The following is an 8409-nucleotide window of genomic DNA, read 5'->3' on the forward strand; positions in this document are numbered from 1 at the left end:
GTCTTTTCTTCTCTAAGATATTCATTCGCACCCAAGAACATGATGAATGTGATGATTATGTGACACTCATCACCATTCTCACCTATGAATGCGTGACTGACAACCACTTCCGTTCTACATGCAAACAAGCTTGAATGTGTATCTCTTGGGTTTCTAATCTAAGATTGGAACCTTCGTGGTATAGGCTAGAATTATTGGCGGCCATTCCTGAGATCCGGAACGTCTAAACCTTGTCTGTGGTATTCTGAGTAGGATCTGTGAAGGGATGGCTGTGACGAGCTTCAAACTCGCGATTGTTGGGCGTGTGACAGACGCAAAAGGATCAATGGATCCTATTCCAACATGATCGAGAACCGATAGATGATTAGCCGTGCGGTGACAGCGCATTTGGAACGTTTTCACTGAGAGGATGGGAAGTAGCCATTGACAACGGTGATGCCCAACATAAAGCTTGCCATGGAAAGGAGTATGAATGATTGGAAGAAGGCAATAGGAAAGAAGAGGTTCAGGAGGAACAAAGCATCTTCATACGCTTATCTGAAATTCCAACCAAAGAATTACATAAGTATCTCTATCTTTATTTTATGTTTTATTTATCTTTTAATTATCAATTCTCCATCACCATCTGAATTAGCCTGACTGAGATTTACAAGGTGACCATAGCTTGCTTCAAGCCGACAGTCTCCGTGGGATCGACCCTTACTCACGTAAGGTTTATTACTTGGACGACCCAGTGCACTTGCTGGTTAGTTGTGCAGAATTGTGACAAAGTGTGATTCATGTTTAAGAGCTCCAAGTCCTTTGGCGCCATTGTTGATGATCACAATTTCATCCACCAAGTTTTTGGGGATGTTGTCGGGGATTGTTCGAGTTTGGACAACTGACGGTTCATCTTGTTGCTTAGATTAGGTATTTTTTTATTTTTAAGAATTTTTAAGAATGAATTCTAGAGTTTCAAGGTGATGTTCTTATCATCACAAAAGCTGGTTGATTCTCATCAATTTAGCTGCTGAATGTAATGTCCTGCTGAAGCTTGGCCAACCATGTCTAATCTTTTTAGACTAAAGCTTTAGACTAACATTGCATGATTCCTGGAATTCTTATTAAAAGTTTTGAATCCCTTTATTTTCTTTTCCACATAAATTTCGAAAATCACAAAAAAATTTATAAAATCATAAAAATCAAAAATATTTTATGTTTCTTGTTTGAGTCTAGTGTCAATTTTTAAGTTTGGTGTCAATTGCATTCTTCTTGCATTTTTCAAAAATATGCAATATGTTCTTCATTAATCTTCAAGTTGTTCTTGATGATTTCATTGCTCTGATCTTTAAATTCCCTTGTTTTGTGTGTTTAGTTGTTTCTCATATGCATTCTCAATTTGTTAGTGTCTCTTATATGAAAATTTTTAAGTTTGGTGTCCTGCATGCATTGTTTGTTTGATTTGAGTTTCCTAAGATTAATTATATTTTGATTGTTTCTCATCATTGAAAAATTCAAAAAAAAAATTCTCAAAACTATATCTTTTCAAGTCAATAATACAGAGAATTGAAGATTCAGAACATTCAGCAGAGGAATCAAACAGAAAAAGCTGGGCGTTTAAAACGCCCAGCGAAGAAGGAAAACTGGCGTTTAACGCCAGAAGGACACTAGAGGGAAGATTTTGTTTTTAATTCAAATCTTTTTCAAAATTTCATAATTTTTCAAAATCAAATCTTTTTCAAATCATATCTTTTCAATCATATCTCTTCAAAATCAATTTCTTTCCATTTTTTTATTTTTACTATTTTCGAAAATCCTTGCTAAAATTAATGATTTATTTCAAAATTTTCAAGTTATTACTTGCCTATTAAGAAAGGATCAAATTTTAAATTTAAGAATCATATCTTCTAATTTCTTGTTAGTCAAGTAATCAACTTTAATTTTAAACTTTCTCTTTTTAGTTTGATTTTCAATCACATCTTTTTCAAAATTAACTCTCAATCATATCTTTTTCAAAAATCACTTAATTTCTTTTCCAATCTTAATTTTCGAAAATCTCAATCAAATTTTCAAATTTCTTTTTATTATTTCAAAATCTTTTTAATTTATTTTCAAAAATTCTTCCCCTCTTCTCACATCCTTCTATTTAAGGGACTAACACTCCTCCTCAAGGTGCAATTCGAACTCTATCCTTCTTTATATGTTCGAATTCTCTTCTATCTACCTCCTCCTTCTATTCTTCTTTTCCTCTGACACCTCAAGGAATCTCTATACTGTGACATAGAGGATTCCCTACTTTCTTGTTCTCTTCTCTTTCATATGAGTAGGAACAATGATACAGGCATACTTGTTCAAGCTAATCCTGAACCTGAAAGGACCTTGAAGAGAAAGCTAAGAGAAGCTAAAGCACAATTCTCTCTAGAGGGCCTAACAGATCTTTTCAAAGAAGAAGAAACCATGGTAGCCGAAAACAACAATGCCAACAATGCAAGGAAGGTGCTTGGTGACTTTACTGCACCTACTCCCGACTTCTATGGGAGAAGCATCTCAATCCCTGCCATTGGAGCAAACAACTTTGAGCTTAAGCCTCAATTAGTTTCTCTAGTGCAACAGAATTACAAGTTTCATGGACTTCCATTGGAAGATCCTCATCAGTTCTTAGCTGAATTCTTGCAAATCTGTGACACTGTCAAGACCAATGGGGTTAACCCTGAAGTCTACAGACTTATGCTTTTTCCTTTTGCTGTAAGAGACAGAGCTAGGACATGGTTAGATTCACAACCTAAGGAAATCCTGAACTCTTGGGAAAAGCTAGTCAATGCCTTCTTGGCAAAGTTCTTTCTACCTCAAAAATTGAGCAAGCTTAGAGTGGAAGTCCAAACCTTCAGACAGAAGGAAGGTGAATCCCTCTATGAAGCTTGGGAAAGATACAAGCAATTGATCAGAAGGTGCCCTTCTGACATGCTTTCAGAATGGAGCATCATAGGTATTTTATATGATGGTCTGTCTGAACTATCCAAGATGTCGTTGGACAGCTCTGCTGGAGGATCTCTTCATCTGAAGAAGACGCCTGCAGAAGCTCAGGAACTCATTGAAATGGTTACAAATAACTAATTCATGTACACTTCTGAAAGGAATCCTGTGAATAATGGGACAACTCAGAAGAAATGAGTTCTTGAGATTGATACTATGAATGCCATATTGGCTCAGAATAAAATATTGACCCAACAAGTCAATATGATTTCTCAGAGTTTGTCTGGAATGCAAGCAACAACAGGCAGTACTAAGGAAGCTTCCTCTGAAGAAGAAGCTTATGTTCCTGAGAACCCAGCAATGGAAGAGGTGAATTACATGGGAGAACCCTATGGAAACACCTATAATCCTTCATGGAGAAATCATCCAAATCTCTCATGGAAGGATCAACAGAGACCTCAACAAGGTTTCAACAACAGTAATGGTGGAAGAAATAGGTTTAGCAATGGCAAACCTTTTCCACCATCTTCTCAGCAGCAGACAGAGAATTCTAAGCAAAGCCACTCTGACATAGCAACCATTGTCTCTGATCTAATCAAAACCACTCAAAGTTTCATGACTGAAACAAGGTCCTCCATTAGAAATTTGGAGACACAAGTAGGTTAGCTGAGTAAGAAAATTACTAAACTCCCCCTAGTACTCTCCCAAGCAATACAGAAGAGAATCCAAAGAGAGAGTGCAAGGCCATAAACACGTCTCACATGGCCGAACCTGGAGAGGAGGAAGAGGCAGTGATCTCCACTGAGGAGGCCTCAATGGAGTTCCTTGATGAGGAACCATGGGAATCTGAAGCTCACACAGAGACCATAGAGATTCTATTGAATTTACTTCTGCCATTCATGAGCTCTGATGAGTATTCTTCCTCTGAAGAGGATGAAGATATTACTGAAGAGCAAGTTGCTAAGTACCTTGGAGCAATCATGAAACTAAATGGCAAGTTATTTGGTAATGAGACTTAGGAGGATGAACCTCCATTGCTCATGAAAGAACTGGCTGACTTGACTAGGCAGAAATTACCTCTGAAGAGACAAGATCCTGGAAAGTTCTCAATACCTTGTACCATAGGCACCATGACCTTTGAGAAGGCTCTGTGTGACCTGGGGTCAAGTATAAACCTTATGCCTCTCTCTGTAATGGAGAAGCTAGGGATCATTGAGGTACAAGCTGCTAGAATCTCACTAGAGATGACAGACAATTCAAAGAAACAAGCTTATGGACTTGTAGAGGATGTCTTGGTAAAGATAGAAGACCATTACATCCCTGCTGATTTCATAATCCTAGAGACTGGGAAGTGTATGGATGAATCCATCATCCTTGGCAGACCCTTTCTAGCCACAGCAAAAGCTGTGATTGATGTTGACAGAGGAGAATTGATCATTCAAGTGAATGAAGACTCCCTTGTGTTTAAAGCTCAAGGATATCCCTCTGTAACCATGGAGAGGAAGCATGAAGAGCTTCTCTCAATATAGAGTCAAACAAAACCCCCACACTCAAACTCTAAGTTTGGTGTTGAGAGGCCACAACCAAACTTTAAGTTTGGTGTTGAACCCCCACATTCAAACTCTAAGTTTGGTGTTGGGAGGTTCCAACTTTGCTCTGAACATCTGTGAGGCTCCATGAGAATTCTATGCAGAGCCACTCTGACTTAGCAACCATTGTCTTTGATCTAATCAAAACCACTCAAAGTTTCATGACTGAAACAAGGTCCTCCATTAGAAATTTGGAGGCACAAGTGGGTCAGCTGAGTAAGAAAATTACTGAACTCCCTCCTAGTACTCTCCCAAGCAATATAGAAGAGAATCCAAAGAGAGAGTGCAAGGCCATGAACACGTCTCACATGGCCTAACTTGGAAAGGAGGAAGAGGCAGTGATCTCCACTGAGGAAGACCTCAATGGACATCCACTGACCTCCATGGAGTTCCCTAAAGAGGAACCAAGGGAATCTGAGGCTCACACTGAGACCATAGAGATTCCATTGAATTTACTTTTTCCATTCATGAGCTCTGATGAGTATTCTTCCTCTGAAGAGGATGAAGATGTTACTGAAGAGCAAGTTGCTAAGTACCTTGGAGCAATCATGAAGCTAAATGCCAGGTTGTTTGGTAATGAGACTTGGGAGGATGAACCTCCATTGCTCATCAAAAAACTAGATGACATGACTAGGCAGAGATTACCTCTGAAGAGACAAGACCCTGGAAAGTTCTCAATACCTTGTACCATAGGCACCATGACCTTTGAGAAGGCTCTGTGTGACCTGGGATCAAGTATAAACCTTATGCCTCTCTCTGTAATGGAGAAGCTAGGGATCATTGAAGTACAAGCTGTAATAATCTTACTGGAGATGGCAGATAATTCAAAAAAACAGGCTTATGGACTTGTAGAGGATGTCTTGGTAAAGGTTGAAGACCATTACATCCCTGCTGATTTCATAATCTTTGAGACTGGGAAGTGTATGGATGAATCCATCATCCTTAGCAGACCCTTCCTAGCCACAGCAAAAGCTGTGATTGATGTTGACAGAGGAGACTTGATCATTCAAGTGAATGAAGATTCTCTTGTGTTTAAAGCTCAAGGATATCCCTCTGTCACCATGGAGAGGAAGCATGAAGAGCTTCTCTCAATACAGAGTCAAACAGAGCCCCCACAATCAAACTCTAAGTTTGGTGTTGGGAGGCCACAACCAAACATTAAGTTTGGTGTTGAACCCCCACATTCAAACTCTAAGTTTGGTGTTGGGAGGTTCCAACTTTGCTCTGAACATCTGTGAGGCTCCATGAGAGCCCACTGTCAAGCTATTGACATTAAAGAAGCGCTTGTTGGGAGGTAACCCAATCTTTAATTATCTATGTTAAATTTCTATTTTCTTTTGTTATTTTATGTTTTCTATAGGTTGATGATCATGTGAAGTCACAAAAATAATTGAAAAAGCAAAAACAAAAGGAAAAACAGAATGAAAAATAGAACACCCTGGAGGAGAAACTTACTGGCGTTTAAACGCCAGTAAGGGTAGCAGAATGGGCGTTAAACGCCCAGTCTGGCACCATTCTGGGCATTTAATGCCAGAAATGGGCACCAGACTGGCGTTTAACGCCAAGAATGGGCAAGAAGCTGGCGTTAAACGCCAGAAATGGGCAGCAGCCTGGCGTTTAACGCCAGGATTGGCAGCAAGGGGCGTTTTGCATGCCACATAGTGCAGGGATGAGAAATCCTTGACACCACAGGATTCCCACCTACCCCACCTCTCTCTCACTTCTTCACCCATTCACCAATCACCTCAATACCTCTTCCCCAAAAACCCCTCACCTATCAAATCCCACCATTCTCTTCACCACTCACATCCATCCTTCATAAAACCCTACCTACCTCACCATTCAAATTCAAACCACTTTCCCACCCAAACCTACCCATAATGACCGAACCATACCCCCCTCTCCACTCCTATATAAACCCATCTTCACTCCTTCATTTTCACACAACCTAAACACTACTTCTCCCCCTTGGCTGAAACACAGAGCCCCCTCCATCTCCTCTATTTCTTCTTCTACTACTCTCTTCTTTCTTTTTTTGCTCGAGGACGAGCAACCTTCTAAGTTTGGTGTGGTAAAAGCTAAAGCTTTTTTGTTTTTCCATAACCATTAATGGCACCAAAGGCCGGAGAAACCTCTAGAAAGAAAAAAGGGAAGGTAAAAGCTTCCACCTCCGACTCATGGGATATCGAGAGATTCCTCTCAAAGGTGCATCAAGACCATTTCTATGAAGTTGTGGCCAAGAAGAAGGTGATCCCCGAGGTCCCTTTTAAGCTCAAAAAGGGCGAATATCCAGAGATCCGACATGAGATCCGAAGAAGAGGTTGGGAAGTTCTCACCAACCCCATTCAACAAGTCAGAATCTTAATGGTTCAAGAGTTCTATGCCAATGCATGGATCACCAAGAATCATGATCAAAGTGTGAACCCGGATCCTAAGAATTGGCTTACAATGGTCCGGGGAAAATACTTAGATTTTAGTCCAGAAAATGTAAGGTTAGCGTTCAACTTGCCCATGATGCAAGGAGATGCACACCCATACACTAGAAGGGTCAACTTTGATCAAAGGTTGGACCAAGTCCTCATGGACATATGTGAAGAGGGCGCTCAATGGAAGAGAGATTCAAGAGGGAAGCCGGTTCAACTAAGAAGGCATGACCTCAAGCCCGTGGCTAGGGGATGGTTGGAGTTCATCCAACGCTCAGTTATTCCTACTAGCAACCGGTCTGAAGTTACTATAGACCGGGCTATCATGATTCAGAGCATCATGATTAGAGAGGAAGTAGAAGTTCATGAGGTTATATCCCAAGAACTCTACAAGGTGGCAGACAATTCCTCTACTATGGGAAGGTTAGCCTTCCCTCATCTCATTTGTCACCTCTGCAATTCAGCTGGAATTAACATAGAGGAAGACATCCTCATTGATGAGGACAAGCCCATCACTAAGAAAAGGATGAAGCAAGTGAGAGAACCTCACCAAGAGCATGAGGAAACTCCTCATCATAAAATCCCTGAGATGCCTCAAGGGATGCATTTTCCTCCATAAAACTATTGGGAGCAAATCAACACCTCCCTAGGAGAATTAAGTTCCAACATGGGACAATTAAGGGTGGAGCACGAAGAGCATTCCGTCCTCCTCCATGAAATTAGAGAAAACCAAAGAACCATGAGAGAGGAACAACAAAGGCAAGGAAGAGACATTGAGGAGCTCAAGCACTCCATAAGATCTTCAAGAGGAAGAACAAGCCGCCATCACTAAGGTGGACCCGTTCTTTAATTTTCTTGTTCTTTATTTTCTGTTTTTCAAAAATTGTGCTTTATGTTTATTTATGTTTGTGTCTTTATTACATGATCATTAGTGTCTAAGTGTCTATGCCTCAAAGCTATGAAAATGAATCCATCATCTTTCTTAAATGAAAAATGTTTTTAATTGAAAAAGAAAAAGAAGTGCATGAATTTCAAATTTTAAAACAGTTTAGTTATTTTGATGTGGTGGCAATACTATTGTTTTTCTGAATGAATGCTTGAACAGTGCATATTTTTGAATTTGATTGTTTATGAATGTTAAAATTGTTTGCTTTTGAAAGAATGATGGGAAAAGGAGAAATGTTATCTGATGATCTGAAAAATCATAAAATTGATTCTTGAAGTAAGAAAAAGTAGTGAAAAGCTTGCAGAAAAAAAAAAGAGAAAAAACCAAGTAGAAAAAGCCAATACCCCTTTAAACCAAAAGGCAAGGGTGATAAAAAGGGATCCAAGGCTTTGAGCATCAGTGGATTGGAGGGCCCACAGGAATAAAATCATGGCCTAAGCGGCTAAACCAAGCTGTCCCTAACCATGTGCTTGTGGCGTGAAGGTGTCAAGTGAAAAAT

General features: G+C 39.8%; 1 non-coding gene across 1 annotated transcript; it reads right to left on the reverse strand.

The window, feature by feature from the left end:
* Positions 1–2838: 2838 nt before the first annotated feature.
* On the reverse strand, positions 2839–2946 carry LOC112773801 (small nucleolar RNA R71). Its single transcript, XR_003188330.1, has one exon. It is a non-coding gene; the product is annotated as a small nucleolar RNA R71 (small nucleolar RNA).
* Between the last annotated feature and the right edge of the window lie 5463 nt (positions 2947–8409).

The sequence above is a fragment of the Arachis hypogaea genome, chromosome 18 (assembly GCF_003086295.3).
Source record: "Arachis hypogaea cultivar Tifrunner chromosome 18, arahy.Tifrunner.gnm2.J5K5, whole genome shotgun sequence".
In the NCBI taxonomy this organism is placed as follows: Eukaryota; Viridiplantae; Streptophyta; class Magnoliopsida; order Fabales; family Fabaceae; genus Arachis; species Arachis hypogaea.